At 30.0% G+C, this 17,314-nt stretch overlaps 1 protein-coding gene and 2 long non-coding RNA genes across 4 annotated transcripts in view; 1 reads left to right on the forward strand and 2 right to left on the reverse strand.

The window, feature by feature from the left end:
• Positions 1–1,782, reverse strand: part of LOC115888295 (calexcitin-1) — a 233,935-nt gene extending 232,153 nt beyond the window's left edge. The window contains exon 1 of the mRNA XM_030907974.1: positions 1,750–1,782. The gene's annotated coding sequence lies outside the window, so the exon portion shown is untranslated. The remainder of the gene's footprint in view (positions 1–1,749) is intronic.
• A 13,149-nt stretch (positions 1,783–14,931) lies between these two features.
• On the forward strand, positions 14,932–15,693 carry LOC115888297. Its single transcript, XR_004051232.1, has 3 exons — positions 14,932–14,957; positions 15,043–15,175; positions 15,645–15,693. It is a non-coding gene; the product is annotated as an uncharacterized LOC115888297 (long non-coding RNA).
• Positions 15,694–15,830: 137 nt separating this feature from the next.
• Positions 15,831–16,871, reverse strand: LOC115888296. 2 transcript variants are annotated; one of them, XR_004051231.1, is made up of 3 exons: positions 16,726–16,871; positions 16,443–16,604; positions 15,831–16,371 (listed from the first exon to the last, which is right to left on the reverse strand). It is a non-coding gene; the product is annotated as an uncharacterized LOC115888296 (long non-coding RNA). The 2 variants fall into 2 exon arrangements; XR_004051230.1 differs by having other exon boundaries at positions 15,831–16,604; positions 16,726–16,870.
• Between the last annotated feature and the right edge of the window lie 443 nt (positions 16,872–17,314).

Genomic DNA, 17,314 nt, shown 5'->3' on the forward strand with positions numbered 1-17,314 from the left:
ACTCCGTGTCGTGGTGAACAACCCTGTATATATGATCTAGGGATACGTCAAAAATTAGTCAAAATCAACAGCTTAATGTGTATAGCTTTGTATATAGTTATAAACATAAGAGTACCGTCCAAAATAGCCTCTGTAAATATACAGGGTGTCAAAAAATAGTGTATCTAACTTCGGTGGGTGATTTTACAGATAAAAATAAAACAAAAATTTCCTATCAACATATGCCCTAAAATGCTTCCCTAAGAAGTCACAGCCCTTGAAAGGTTAAATAATATATTTTGTTTATTTTTAAGAACACTGATATTTGGTACAATTGCTATTTGGTACACACATTTTAATGCCAAAGCGAATGGCGACTGTGAAAAATTCTGTAACAGTCCTGAAAGGGTACAGTAATTTCAACAAATGATATAAAAAGCCAGACCTTTTTTACGTAAAACAGGTGCTCTTCGTTTAGTTCGAAAAGGTAAACGGTTTTCAAGATATTTGCGTTTAAAGATTACGATGCATCGATTTAAGTATTAGTGAAATTATGAAATGTAAAGAAATTTTAAATAAATTAATCTCCTGGTTTCGCTAATGCTGAACTCGATGCATCGGAACCTTTAAACGCTAGTATCTTGAAAATCGTTCACTCTTTCGAACTAAACAAAGAGCAACTTTTTTAGATAAAAAATTTTAGCTTTAATTCTCATTTATTGAAATTACTGTATCGGAATTATTTAATTAATTATTAATTACGGAATTTTATACTAAAATGTGTGTAAGAGTACCAAATTTCAGTAAAAACGGTTTACCAATGTTCTTAAAAATAAACAAATATATTATTTTTATTTAACCTTTCGAGGGCTTAATTCCTTCGGGAAGCATTTTAGGGTATATGTTCATAGAAACTTTTTGTTTTATTTTTATCTGTAGAATTACCCACCGAAGTTAGATACACTATTTTTTTGACACTCTGTATACGTCGAATATAAAAAGTTAAGCTTCATTCAGCACCTCGAAGTTAGTGGAATAAATTAGTTGTTTTAATTAGCGTTGAAGCACAGAATATAGAGCAATTTATACTGTGGTAGAAGTTTGTTTTTCAAATTTCAATGTAAGCATTTAGAACGTCAAAATTAGTAGTAGTAATTTTCAATTAGTAGAAAAAGTTTATTAGTAATCATCCTTCAAAATTTACGAGAAATGTCATTTTGGCCTTGGCTTTCGTCAAGAGAAATTGTGATTAAAAATCAAAAGTTTATTGTTTTATAAGCTAAATATTAGGTTTTCTCTATGGATACAACTGATTACCAAAAGCTGTTACTAGGATATTCTATTAATTTTAATTGTTTTTAGACATGTGAATTATCGTAAATTTAAAAGTATAAAGTGTAATTCAAACCACTAATTTATTCGACTTGCATTCGAGGTTCTTAATGAAATTTAGTTAGTGACAAAAGCTAAGAGTTTGTTAATTTTTTCTACTAATTGAAAATTACTAACACTAATTTTGACATTCTCTAATTCTGACAATTAACATTGAAATTGGAGAAACGAATTTCGATGCTAATTGAAACCACTAATTTGTTCCACTAATTCCGACGGTCTGAATGCGTTTTTAAATTATGAAATATTTTTAATATCACGGTAGTACCTAAAATTGTGTCTGAATTAACCAAATATCTTGATTAAATAATTAATATATAAAATTAGCATAATATGCTCATCAATCATCCTCAGTCTTAGTATTCTAGTTGTACTTACGAGATTATTGGATAGAGTAGAATATCTGGAACTCTGAAAAAGAAAATAGTTTTATTAATAAAAATTGATACTAACAAAAAATGTAAGTTATAATTTTATCTGTTATCGGGTGGGCAATTGTTTCAGTTTTATTTCGGATAATTTAAAAACAAAGCATTAAAATATCATATTTTTTCATTCGTATGATAGATTACTAGCAAATATAGAAAAAAGAATATATATATATTTGGGACAACTAATAGACAGCTCGGGATCTCTACTACTAGAAATTAACAGAAGAATTAAGTTAGCATAATTAGTACTTATGGAAGAAACTGAATCATAATCAAATCTAGAATGCTACTTTATCTAAAGAAGAGAGCATTCGACCAATATGTACAACCAGTCATGACCTATGCATGCGACACCTGGACACTTAAAATGGACATTATAAGGAAGCTGCAGGTCGTACAACGCATAATGGAACGAAATATGCTGGGAATAACCCAGATAGACCGCAAAACAATAGAATGGATACAATAAAAGACCCAGATAATAGATATCAGCCACAGAATCAAATCCCTCAAGTGGCAATGGGTAGGATATCTGGAAAGAAGGACAGACAACAGATGGACCACAAAAATTACAGCATGGTACCCACAAGGAATCAAAGGACCTAGAGGAAGACCAAACTTGAGATGGTACCATGATATTAGGAAATTAGCAGGGATAACTGGAGCCCGCATAGACAACAATGGGTCCAACTACAAAGAGAGATCTAAATATGTGAGGGAGACTACACCATAATGGGAAATGGTTGAATAAGCTGAAAATGATGATAGAAAAATAACAACACATCATCTTACTTCTTCTTACAGTGCCATACTTGATACAGAGCGTCGGCTACCTCTCGCATTTACTTGAGATGTGTATCATAAGTGCTTCACAAGTACACGGGACCTACAGTTTATCGTCGAATCCGAACGGCACTATTTGAGAGGCTGTACAAAGCAAATATACTCAAGGTGGTTTGCCATTGCCTTTCTTGGGGTGGCGGCTCCGTGGTCGCTCTGTTTAGATAAATCAATATTTTATTTTAAATAAATAAAGCGATCGTACTGGCTGAGGATCGAACCCAGTGCCATCCCATCTCTCGCACCGCAGATCGACACACTAACTGCTTGCGCTACGGCCGGCCATCTTATCCATATTATCTTTCTACACATTTAATATACAAGGAAAACTATTATTTTGCAAGATGAGATATTTTGCAAGATGGTCTAATTTTCCAAATTAAGATTTGAATTCTTAACTATATTAATTTTTATTAGCAACATATTAAATTTGTTTTGTGACGAATAAAGGGACAAACGAATTAATATAAAATATTTAATTATAAATATAACAATGCAAATTTAATTTCATAAAGTACATAACCAAGTTTCTGTTAAAATCAATCTAAAATACAATGTTTAAATTAAAGAAATCATCTCTCTCCCTACCCATTTAAATTTGATTTTATTTGTTTTTCTGAAGATGGGCTTTAACAGTCCTCATCAAAGAAAAGCAGAAAGTAAATAGAAAAGTTAAATTTTCTGAATTTTTAAAACTCTTTAGAAGTTCGAAAATAATTCCTCTAAACCAGTTCCTACGAAAATAGGTCAGAAAAAATAATTGTTTCCGTTTATTACAAATCCTTCAAATTATTGTTATTTTAAATTCAAGTCTATGTATATTATTTAAGAAAATCTATTAACTAGTGGGGTTGCAGTCGGAAGGGTTTGACAAAGAATTAATACACTTTGTTAATTGTCAAGCTTTCGGAAGTTATTCTTAGATTGAGACGCAATAGAATTTTTTAATCGAACATCTCTTAATTATTCCAATGTTTTAAATAAATATCAGGCGGCTTAACCGCCCCATAAGAGCCCTCTCTACTTTTTTTGTAGTTGACTGGTTAGCGATGCTTCACGGTGGAGTTTTCAACACAAGCCAAGTTTTTTAATGTAGTTTTTTATGAAGGTCTTTTCTGTACCACGTTAATGTCCTGAGAAAGGAATGAATAAATTCCGAAAGCTTGACAATTATCAAAGTGTATTAATTCTTTGTCAAACCCTTCCGACTGCAACCCCACTAGTTCCTAGATTTTCTTTCTCACTAGTCAGTCGAGACTACTTTCTGCTATATTATTTAAAATATCAACCAACCCAAACAAAATTGCTTTTCAACCTTTGTTTTCAACGATATATCATGTTTTTATTTAGGATAGAATTCTAATTTCTGAATTTATTCCTTCTGATTTCTTCAGTAAAGCCATTTAAAAGATAATAATTATTATTGTATTATAATTGTTTCGATTAGAGAAAATCGTTACCATGAAAAATTTTCAAACTTTATAAGTATCAATACTTTTGGGTCGACATTAACATGTGCGGAAATAAATCGCATAGGGATCTTATTAAGTAAGAGTGAGAGACATGCGACGCGACGGTGTGCTGTTGCGGCGTTGCCGGTACGCCGTTCTCTATCAAGTAAAATGTGAAAGCACGATCGCAAATCGCTTATTTTTAAAACTTTTTTTCGAAAAGATAACTAGATAAAATTATTAGATATTTGAGCATCTGAAATGGAATTATAAGGATATTGCTAGGGTGTCGTAGGGTATTTTTTATAACGAGAAAACGTTAGTAATCGCGATAATTTAAAAACTCAACTTTTTAACACATAACACAAACGCCATAAAAATGCCATAACCTAAGAACAACTTTAGATATTGAAACGTTTTTTTTGATTTTGAAGATTGGATCTTTTACAATATGTTTAAATAAGAGAAATTCGGTTGGTTTTTTTTCCATTCAAAAGATTTTAAACAACACTTATTCAATCAATTTACTTTTAGTGCATAGCAATTTTCAGCAATCGTGTAACTTTGTTATTTATAAAGATTTTCACATACGGTCTGCGAAGAAAATATAGCAGAAATATTAAGAAGTTTTTGAAGTTTAAGATTTTTTGAAAAAAACTACAATCAATTATTTCTAATAGATTTCGAGATATCGATTTTTGAATTCAGAGTTCTAATAGCGCGACCACTGTCGAACAGCTAAAAACTAAATTCCATTTATTTTTACCAAAAATGCACAGTGTTTCTAACTTGCACTTAAAAATTTTCAAGCTATAGAGAAAATTACAACGACTCGTTAGTATATAAACAAATAAAATATCACGAGACGTAATTAAATAGTGAGGCTGAACGCATGGTGTAAACCGTTCCATAGAACTTTAAGTACTGACTCCTGACAGAGGTATTGATTGGGTCGATCCAATTGGACTGCGACAAATCTGATTATCCCCTTCTACGCCTCTTAGCAATGTGCACAGTTTCTTGGTTTATTTCATACGTTTGGCAACGTGTTTACTGTTCTCTTTTTGTTCAGTACATTATAAACGCATTGTACTATTCTCACCTATAGAAATCTCGACCCAAGACTAACCTTTGTCAGCCCTTAGTATGCTAAATTTCTAAAATTATCATGGTAACGAAATTCTTAAAATCATACTATAATAATATAAGTAATATATTTTCCTGTATTAATAAAATATATATATTAAATTTGTACATCGTCTCAAGACAAGGTCCTATAATGTCTCAAGTAATCCCCTAGATGACGAGAAACAGCATATAATTTAAGATTAAGTTTAGTTTGCCTGTAGAACTAATTTCGTGAACTTGCTGCAAAGTTTCGAGTTAAATGCATAATATGGCAAATAATAAGTAAGATTTACTTTGGCGCATTACTGAATAAGATATGCAACTTCTAGTTCTAACGGGGGTTGCGATCACTAGCGTCAAAACAAACCAAAAATTAAATGATATGATTAACCCTCAACTGGCGTCGTGGGGTTTAGCGGTCCCCAAGCACTATTTAAACCTCTGTAAAATGTTTACGTTTAAGAATTAGGCCTTGCCGCGCCACTTGCCTTTAAGTTAGGGTATCAATATGCAACTGTTAAAGGCGCACTTGATTTTATCAAGCATTGTTCCTGCCAGCGGGAGCTAAAGTCTCAATGGGGTCTGTGTGGCACCACCACGCCAAGAATGTTTCATTATTAGGATGGTGGGTAGTCTAAAAAGTGTGCCTCAATGGTACGCTAATTATGAGGAAGCATTAATTGAGTGGTTTAATGAACTTAAAGAGGCTTAAGTGAGATGAAGATCATCGAGATATTGATTTTTCTCCGAAGAGTAACCATAACTCCGATTCTGAATCTCTTACTTATAGAAGAGAGAAAATTGAATAATCAGTACCAGAAAAAAAAGAGACGTAGTATACGGCAACCATATGTCAACGAAGAAGTAACAAAAACAAAAATTTCATGAATCAAATGTGCACGATCCATATGCGTCAAATGCAGATCCTATATTAGCATGAACTGTATTTGAAAAAGTTATGTACATTCAAGATTTGCAGTTTTGATGAAAATAATTTATGATTGTTACTTTAGCTTCACATTTCAGTTGTTTGTACTTTTAGTAATACGGTAAAATCATAAAATATATATGTTTTTAATTTCTATGGGTTTCTTAGCCAAGTTATATTTCTGTTGTCAAAAATTCCTAAAAAATGCGTTTTATTTTTTTGTGTCCGTTCTTATTAATTTGTTGAAAATTAATGAAATTGTTTGTTCAAATGTTTGAATATATTGTAAACAGTGTTAAAATAACAAGGTTTTTATAAAATCTCTTCATCATGTATTTTAAACTGAAAAAAAATTGGGGTCCGTCAGACTCCAGCACGCCATAACCCAAATAGCAAATTTTATTTTATAAAGGTTGTATAAACAGCTATGTGATAATTTTTATAGGATACCTCAATTCATATAACGTCCTATATGACCGTAATATGATAGCTTTACAACCAAAAAAGGCCCATTTTTATACAACCGTTTAGTAGTATAGAAGTTCTATAAAAAGGGTATACAACTCTTATGCAACTATTTTACACAGCATTATATGACTATTATAAAACTAGTTTTATTGTGTATTACGTGGTCACATCTAAGAAACAGAACAATAAAAACATTTGATCATTTAGCGGGGTACAAGAGTATTTTATTTTTTACCGAAGAATATTATATTTTAATCAGCAAATTATATTTTAAGCGTGTCGTAAAATGAATCGAGAGGATGTGGATTGTTAAAAAGGAGACTTTACTCGACAATGAAAATGGCGGGTAGAGCCAGAAGGTACAACAAATATGTAATATAAAAAATCATTAATAGGGTTTGAAAAGTAGGGACAATTTTTGTTGCGACGAAAATTTTACTGGTAGATTATAGGTATGTATTTGGCAAAAATTAAAGCGCTTTAATTTCGATTAAGGTTTACATATAAATTTAAACAATAAAATAAAATAAAATTTTCAAAAATTCTTGTTTTTAATTTAATTAAACACTTTATTACTGTATGTGGGAATCTTATCACAAAATAGTTCTCAAAAATAACATTTTACAATGTATTTTGATGTTTTTTAATTTTGCTTCATAATGGCGGACATAGGCCATACAAAAGTTCTGCCTTAAACATGGCGAATTATAATGCAACCATTTTATTATAAATGAATCCCTTAAATAAGTCTTTGTTGTAAAATAAAACGGTATAGGACAAATATCTATCATTACGCAGAATTTCCAGGCACTATAGAACTATTTTGGACATATTGAGATTTGTGACAAATAGATGTTGCCAAATCTCATTTGATTAGTATTTAAACTAACAAACATGATCAGATTTTCATGGATTCATGCACGCAATGCATTTCATGCGTGCCCGACGAGTGAGCGGCAACCTAAGGAAAAACAACAATAAAACAATACAAACATTACTACAGTAAAACTTTTACACCAACGTGGCAACAATGCTTTGAAGAAGCCAGACAACCCGAGAGATTTTGACTTTTGAGAACCCAGGGAATTCTGGGGATTATTTGCCGTAATTTCGAGGAGTTTTTTCTTACATGCTCTTTATAACTACCACTGCGTTTGTTAACTTTTTTCCAACTTTGTCCAGAATTCATAATAGCTGTGATTGATTATACTCGTACGTAGATATTACTTTTGCAACAACAACAATAACAAAATAAATAACTAGGTATACCATTTAATTTAAAATGAGGTTACATTATACATTACCAGTTTTATAATGCAGATATTACAGCGAATTTATTTTGTTAATCACAATTTTATCATATAAGGCTATATAACTGTGTTGTATACAGCACCGTCGCACCGTAGTTTAACGCAATAAAACGTTCTATCATACAACGTAATACAACTTTAATAAGACAAGTTTAAGTAACTATTATATGATCTTGTGACTACTAGTTATATGAAAATTATAGAACTCTTACATGGTGGGTATAAGAGTCTAATAAAATAATATGTTTGTTATCATATAGCATTGTCTTATTAAGTGTTATATCATATTAAAAGAAATTATCGTTTAATGCGTTATAGGATACGTTGTAAAAACTACTAGAAAATAGTTTAATATGACAACTTTTATTAAAAAACAGAATGGTCGAAACCAACCGCTTAATAAAATCAAGCTGTCCTTAAGACAACGCTATTCGACTGTTATAAAATAATTCAATCCTTTTAGAATTTCTTTTTGCTACTTGGGAAGCGTTACAAAAATTCACCACGCCAGTTGAGGGTTAAGTTTTTGACGATATTATTTAAATTAGTTTTCCGTAATAATATAGAAGTAATCAAAACGAGATATAAAACGGATTTACTGGGAAGTTATTCTAATCACTGTCTACCATCATTCAAAGATAGACAAAAATACCTTTCAGTTATAATTTAATGGAACTTCTCACTAACCTGAAGCACATCCAGTGTTTTAATATGCTATGTTATAATACTGGATAATAACATTGCCATCCTAGTTAGTAATTTTATTACTCTATAGGGCTAGTTAAATTTGTTCCTAATTCCGACGGTTTTATGTTGGCGATTAAAGTTAATTAATTATTAAAGTTCAGGTTAATTACACGTTCAGGTTGAACGTTCTTGGATGTCGACCAAATATCTAACTTTTCGGTATTCATTGTCTTTGTAACAGAGCGGAAGTTCTGTTGCATATACGCTTAACATTTTTTCTAATTGAGTTATCTAGAAGCTTTAATGTATATTGCATGGAATGTTTATGATAATGAGAGGTGGCATTTCTTGGTGAGAATGGAAAGCTATGAGGTAATGGCTTTCTTAGTCACCTACTTCATTTGATAATAGTATTAGTGGTGATATTACTGTGTATGTTTTTTTTTTATATTATAACTGCTTTCGCATAAGTCAATTTCTGAATTTGCTGCTAATATAACACTTTAATCTAAATACTGCCAGCAATAAAGTGGGTCTCAAAATGAAATTAGCAAAAACTAAAGCCTTGTATAACGAACTTGTCCACTAGTTCGACATTCACAAGACATTCTAATAAATAACACAACACTGGAAATAGTAGAAGAATATATGTACCGGGTGTATCTCAAAAGTGGCTCACCCCTATAACTTTTTATTTTTTTCAGTTAAAAAAACAAGATTTGGAATGTTACTGTACTGTTTCACCGGAAATGACTACAAATTTTGGTTTTTAAATGGCACCCTCGGTATTTTTTTATTTTATTTTATAGAAAATAACACTCTGAATAGAATGACATATCATATGTCAACTTTTGACATTTTCTCATAATATGGTTTATTTGAAATTATAACTTGCGGTTCGTAACGAAAATTTGACTCGAAATATCAAGTGTCTGGTATCAAATTATTCGTAAAAAAATGGTTTTTCCAAATATGCTAATGAGCCACTTACGATTAAAAATACGATTTGAGCATTTTCTAACTGGCCAGTACAAGACACTAAAATCATTAGACGATCAAATCTATTTTTCCAAGGCTCCTCGATTAAGAATTAGTGTTTTTAACATAGCCATGGCACTCTAGATTGAACTTTAAAATACGATTTTATATTGATTTTTTATATACGCTCAATAGAACGAAGTATGCTGGTGATAACCAAGATAGACCTTAAAAGAATAGAGTGGATACGACAAAAGAGCCAGGTAATAGATGTCATCCACAGAGCCAAATCCCTCAAATGACAATGGGCAGGACACCTGGCAAAAGGAACGGACAATATACAGAGTGTCCCAAAAATAAGTACAAGTATTTTAAGGAGTATTCTCGATAAAAGAAATATATTTTCTCTTTATCGTTTTTCAAATAAGTCTAAAATAACAGAGTTATTTTACATTGAAATTTTCCCAAAAAAATGATTTTTTGTTAAAATTTTGAGAACCACTGGATCTTTTCTGGATTTACTTTCTTGTAAATTTAATTTGGATTTTGTTTCTTGTAAATAAATAATAGGTAGTAACCTATGTTGCCATATTATCAAGAAATTATTTTTTTAACTAAAAATTAAAAAAATCTCTAAATTTTTTTTCAAAAAATTCCGAATTTTCAATTTTTTTTCGCGAAAAAAACCTCATAAGCGTGCTTTTGGTGTTGAACTATAGTACCGGTTAAAATACTTGCACTTATTTCTGGGACACTCTGTATAAACCATAAGAATTAGAGCATGGTACCCACACAGGTACCCACGAGGAATGAAGGGTCCTAGAGGAAGACCGAACCTGAGATGGGACCATAATATTAGGAAATTAGCAGGGATAACTTAGGCCCGCATAGCCAACAATAGATAACTATGGGCCCAACTACAAACAGAGTATGTGGGGGAGGCTACACTATAATTGGAAATGGTTGAATAAGCTGAAAGTGATGATGATGATAACACTTTATAGCTTGAGGCGTGTCAACTAATGCAACTGTCAATAGCTTAACTAATAGTTTAAATAAACTCTTGGACTGTCTTGGAAATAACATTTTATCACTAAAAGCTCTAAAACAACTGTCATGCAATTTTTTCCACAAAAAAAGTATGTTGAATCAAAGTAATTTAACTAGACTTAAAGGCAAATTCCCTAAAACAAGTAATATCTACAAAGTTATTGGGTTACCATATCTATATATTTTTGAATTGGATCAGAACATTGCCTTGGACTTGTTCATCTAATTAACTGTTTTTTTTCAATTTTAAGTAGTTAAATGTATTAGTAGCTGGAAATATTTTTCTTTATTTTATTTAATTTTTTTAAATAAAATATTGTTTTTTTATATTTTATTGTACTGTACTTTTCTTGTGTTATTTTCGACTATTAGGATTTAGTGCCACTAATCATACCTTTTTGGGGTCACCTTGTAGTCTATGGCGAGTTGTATGGGAAGCGCCACCCTGTAGACTTTACATAATACATTATCCATTTTATGTGTCAGAAAGGTCAGAAAAAAATCCACATGAAAGTTTTTTCTATTTTCTCTCTTAAAAATATAAATATATCCGTTAACAGTTCAGACCATCGGCTTGTGTACGCGTTCTTTCCGAGGATTATTACAAAATATTTACTTACCGCCCATATTTATGAGCCACTAAAATAAGAGAAAACCATTTATCGCGAATCGAAACCCAAACAAAACAGTTCGGAATTACTCTCACTTTTCTTGCCCTAATTCCTTCTCTGTGTGGCGCTTTCGTTCTTAACGATAAAAGTATCAGAGAAATATGTTAATATAGAAGTGTACAATTAATCACACATGTAGCATTGTTCTCTCAATAAGATCATATTAAAATGAGATGAAAGCCATCAATGAATCCTAAAAGATATTCAAAAAAATACTTACAAAAGATTAGACTGAAATTTATACAATGTGGCTATTATACAATGGTGCTACAAATTCGAGGTAAGAGCATTGGTATCTCGGTAACCGTAATAGATACGAATATGGTTAAATTGGGGCAAAGTTACGCTTTGGGATTTTCACGAAGATGCCATCAAAAAAGTTTTGAAAATTTCAAAGATTGCTGGGGTTTTTTGAAAATCAATTTTATTTTTTCTTATCGTTGCTTTTTAGAAAATCAAAAAACTAATTGCTTATTCTCATATCAACTTTATTAGGGCTATCTGATAGTATTTTTAGATTTTCAAATTAGCTGATAATTTGTGAGATACAAAGGCCAACTTAATTTTTTTAAATACGGACCTGCATTCTTTATTTCAGGTTTTGAAAGAATTGGGGGTGGGGCAATACTTGAAGACCTTTGTAAAAGTGAAATAAATACATCTCAACAGTTACACTAAAGGATACAAAATGCATTCGGAAGTATAAGAAGATCTGTTAACAGAGCTATAAATAAAATTGAACGAAAAATAAATTTGTGCAATAGGGAGGGTGTGGTAACCCTTTCGAACATGTAGAGCATTAAAAACTAGTTTGTAGAAGTTGATTTATTTAAAATAACTACGATTAATATGATACGTATTAGATCGTATATTGAGATTTCAATTCACAATAAAAAAAAATTAAAAATAATATTATCTTTAAATTGCTGACCTGGATATTAATATATTTGAAGCTTTCAATCAGCTCGATTTTCCTTATTCAGCCTTAGTTAGCGCTGAGCAATATTGTTGCGAAGAACATATTCATATTAAATAATTTAAAAAAACAGAGTCGAAATTAAAATTATTTTAAATAATAATTAAATAGTTTTGTTGTTATTAAGATACCAAAAACGTTAATGTTCAAAACCCGAAATAAAAAATACAGGTCCGTATTTAAAAAAAAATTAAGTTGGCCTCTGTATCCTCACAAATTATCAGCTAATTTGAAAATCTAAAAATACTGTCAGATAGCCCTAATAAAATGGCATTAGTATGTGCAATTAGTTTTTTGATTTTCAAAAAAGTATGACAGCAAAAAAAAATTATTTAACCAACCCCTCGACCAAACCCAACTCAGCAATCCATGAAATTTTTAAAACTTTTTTGATGTCATCTTGGTAAACATTCTAAGGCGCAACTTTATCCCAATTTTACCAACAGAACGTTAATTGTTATTTTTTGGTTGAGAAAATTTGCTTACAAGTAAAAAGCCACTGAGAGTTTAAATTCTGAGCTTAGTGACAGTTTTCCAGAAATTAATCCATGAATCCACTACAAAGGTATACAGGGCATTTTACGCAAGCTATTTGTTAAAAGATTTTTTATAATGTACAAATACAAATCTGGAGTTAAATTTAAATTATTGATTTAATTGATTTGTAATCTCGCTAATATTCATTTGAAATGTCATAATTTTACAAGCGTGACGATTCTCCATCTAGACTTACTTATTTCTCTGAGGCAAATTTAATTAAATTTATATCATTCGTTTTCAAGTCGAAACTAGAACAGGTGCGCGCAACTGGGTTTTATGCTAATTGTTTTCGAAAAATAACGAAGCGAGAAGATAAACCGCTGAACCGTTAGTAAAACAATACGGTCGTGATTTATTACCTCTGGCAATGATGCATTTTTTAATTGTATTGAGACAGATGAATTAGTAATCGCGGTGAATAGAATTTTTATATGGAGATTTATTATTAACGGTTTACGTGAATAAAATGCATTATTTCACGTATTAGATGAAAAAGTTAGAAAATAATATTGTTTTATTGGAAATCTGTAAACCTACCAATTTTCCGATCTTTACATTGAAATTATTTTTGCCAAATTTTAATCAATAACATCGTTGCTGGATTGCATATCCTTTATTTTTCAGGTTATATCATTTCCTATATTATCATTATTCAAGACGATAAAATTGTATTTTATCGTCGACTGAAAAAATTAATTCACGAGCGATGAAATCGCGAGTGAATTAATTACGGGAGACGATGATGCAATTTTATCGTCGTGTATAAAACAATATTTTTTTCCATAGCGAGTTACGTTTAAAAAATATTCAGAAATTATTATTTCAAGAGTAGAAAAAATAAAAAATTTTGTGCGTTGGGGTTGGGCGTTGGTTTCTATGTAATTTGACAAATAAATAAAGCTGTCTCTTTAGTTGTCAGTTTTGAGTCAATATTTTTAATTCTCTTTCGTGTCGATTGCTGATTGAATTGGAGCCAGAAATGGCTCAAAACGAAATAAGTAAATTAGCAACAGATATTCAGGCTGAGGCGACAAACGCCATATTCAACTTCTTCCATTGAAATCCCGAATAACTTATGAAAAAGAATACAAAAATTTTCAAAAATGGATGCTATTAAAAAACGAGCCAGAAGAAATAAAGTTTTAACCTATCCTCGCTGTTAAAGTATCATTTAATCTACCCTTGCGGTTAAAGTACTATTTTATCTACTATTTTTGATATATATAAGTCAATTTTAACAGTTGCTATGGAAAAAAATAAATTGCCACATTTTACTGCTCTGAAATTAGTGTTTTAAAATATGCTCTGCCGCTATTGTTAATTATTTAAGCCACTCACATCTCTTTTATAGATGAAACCTTAAATTCTATAACATATAATATTTAATAATAATAATAATTTTATATATATAACCTTAAATTCTATATGTATGTGCAAGTGCCTGGTCCCATATGGATATAGTCTGTCCAAGGATATATAGAATAAGGATATTCGACTGGCCCAAAAAAAAACGTGCCGTATTTTGTCGAGGAAGTCGATTTCGTCACGACCAATGGGCGTCGAGTATTTGAAATTGAAAACATATAAATTGACGGTAACCTATGTTTTTTGACTCATTTCACTGACAGATGTGATGAGATTATTATTGTAATTTATAGATCCAAACGTTTTTTGAAAAAATAATGTATTTTAAAGTTATTTCCTAGAGTTTGGTTTGGCCTTCTATATTCTGGTATTTGTCTACTAATAAATAATATCTTATTTTGTATTTCGATGTATGGAAATCCGCAAGTTTTGTATCTGAAGCCGCAAAGAAATTTCGCTCTATAGTGAGAAAAATGTTATATCTTTTAGACGCGTAGAATAACAAAATTTCTTATTTCGATGTTCTAAATGTGAGTGCTTAATGTCAAAAATTAAAATATATACTTGAAATATTTCAAGTTATACCCTTTGCCCTTTGGAAGTAAACAAATATTGAAGAAAGTGTTGTGCCTTCACAGAATTTAAATTGGCATTAGGAATAGATTTCCTTGATTTAGTAATAATATTGCTCATAGAAATTGATAATATACTATTTTATATTCACTCGTTCAAGTGCTGATCTATTTTTAAATTGAATATTTATGTAAGTATTATGTATAACACAATATAAATAATTTAAGGACATAAGAAGTTAAAATTTCAAGTGCCAATATTGATTATTTTTCCAGTTTTATTCAAATATATTGAAATTAATATGGAAACAAAAGTTCATAAATATTATTCTTAATAACAAGAATTGAGATTTGGGCATAAGTTTGAAAAGCCATGTCAGAAGAGTAGGATTAAAGACAAAGTATTAAGGTAACATATATTTACATAAAGTTTTAATAACACTGACAATTTTATTTGTTTATGTTTATTAATTAAAATTTAGTTGCAATTTATTTCATATTCTAATATTTTTGAGAAAATTTTACTTTTATACATACCTGAATATTATGCTGCTTTTTTATTTTAAAGTGTGCCGACTGTGCTGTTATTTTTATACTAATAATATTGTATACTGTAGGTATCGTATTCATATATAGTTATATATATATATCAGTAGTATAGATACTTACTTTCTTTCTATGCGTACTTATATCCTTTATAGTCTTTCTAAGTGCATATAATACTACTTTTTTAAGAGAAGGCAGTTTTTAATAATCTATTGTTAATTCCCCTAATTCTGTGTCCCCTGGTTCTGCTATACAACAATTATATATTTTTTTATCATTACTGATTTTAAAAGTTTCTTTTCAAAGAATTTGACCATATATTTTTTTTTCAGAGTAATTGGGCTGTTCCTGAACAATATTGAATATAAATATTCAAAAATATGATAACTGCATATCCTACTAAGTAGATCAATACCAAAATCCCATTAGAGAAATAAGTTAAAATTATGTTTTACTTGTATAATTTTCTTGCTATTTGTCCACCATTATTTGTGACTTAGAAATTAAATAGTCAAAAAGAATTTAGTACCAGTTTTTATTTCCCAAAAAAATTGTTAAATAATTACATATTGCTTAAGATACAGTATATTATATTGTGTTTATAGTTGATAATTCTAGTTCTTAGTTGTTTATAGTTGATAATTAACAATATTTCTGATGTTAGATATTATATTAGATAAAAAATTTAATTACCAATAGCTACCTACCTATGTAGCTGCAGATTATTATATTGTGTAGTAGGTACTGTATAATTCTTTAGTTCAAGAAACAAATATCAGTACAAGTATATAACCAAAAAAATGTTGATGCAAATTCTTTGTATAACATACGTACCCCTATGGTATTCAACTTTTCATTGTTCTTTTAATTAGATACACAATAAGCACATTAATTCGTTTATTAAACAATCAAAACTAACTACTTAAATTCACAATATAAATATCACAATAAATGTATAAGTTTTGATCAATTCCTATTATTAATACCTGACGACTTCATACTTTATAACTACTAATGGCTATCCTACTAACACACTAGCCAACTAATAATAAACCCGTTCTAAAAAAATACAACATAAAGACATTGTTATTGCAATAATATAGAAATATATTCCATGTATCATTAACTACCTATAAATACAATACCCACATCTTCTTTTACGCGAATAGTACGTTAGGAGGCAGAAATATTGCCTGCATTGTACATCATACAAATTGGCTAGAATTTATTAATATCCATTGCAAACATTTCTCTTTCAAAGGGTCTAAATGTTTTGTCTTTTTACTGTGTCCCTGTAATATGTTATCAATTAACTACCCAGTTATCAAATGACCTGGACAATAATAATTGTTTTACATTTTTTTCAAACTAAACTCTTTAAACAAACTATATAAATAAAATTTATCACATAACCTAACTTGCTGCTAGAATTTCTTTCTTGTTATTCTATGTTCCTGTATTGTTATTCTTCACATTATCAATTTCTATGAGCAATATCATTACTAAATCAAGGAAGTCTATTCCTAATGCCAATTTAAATTCTGTGAAGGCACAACATTTTCTTCAATATTTGTTTACTTCCAAAAAAGGTAAAAGCATATAACTTGAAATAATATTTCAAGTATATATTTAAATTTTTGACATTAAGTACTCACATTTAGAACATCTGAAATAAGAAATTTTGTAATTCTACGCGTCTAAAAAGATATAACAATTTTCTCACTATAGAGCGAAACTTCTTTGCGGCTTCAGATACAAAACTTGCGGATTTCCATACATCGAAATACAAAATAAGATATTATTTATTAGTAGACAAATACCAGAATATAGAAGGCCAAACCAAACCTCTAGGAAATAACTTTAAAATAAATTATTAAACCTCACAACCAAACCAAACCTCTAGGAAATAACTTTAAAATAAATTATTTATTCAAAAAACGTTTGGATCTATAAATTACAATAACAATCTCGTCACATCTGTCAGTAAAATGAGTCAAAAAAA

The sequence above is a fragment of the Sitophilus oryzae genome, unplaced genomic scaffold (assembly GCF_002938485.1).
Source record: "Sitophilus oryzae breed Bouriz unplaced genomic scaffold, Soryzae_2.0 scaffold_706_pilon_pilon, whole genome shotgun sequence".
Taxonomy (NCBI): domain Eukaryota; kingdom Metazoa; phylum Arthropoda; class Insecta; order Coleoptera; family Curculionidae; genus Sitophilus; species Sitophilus oryzae.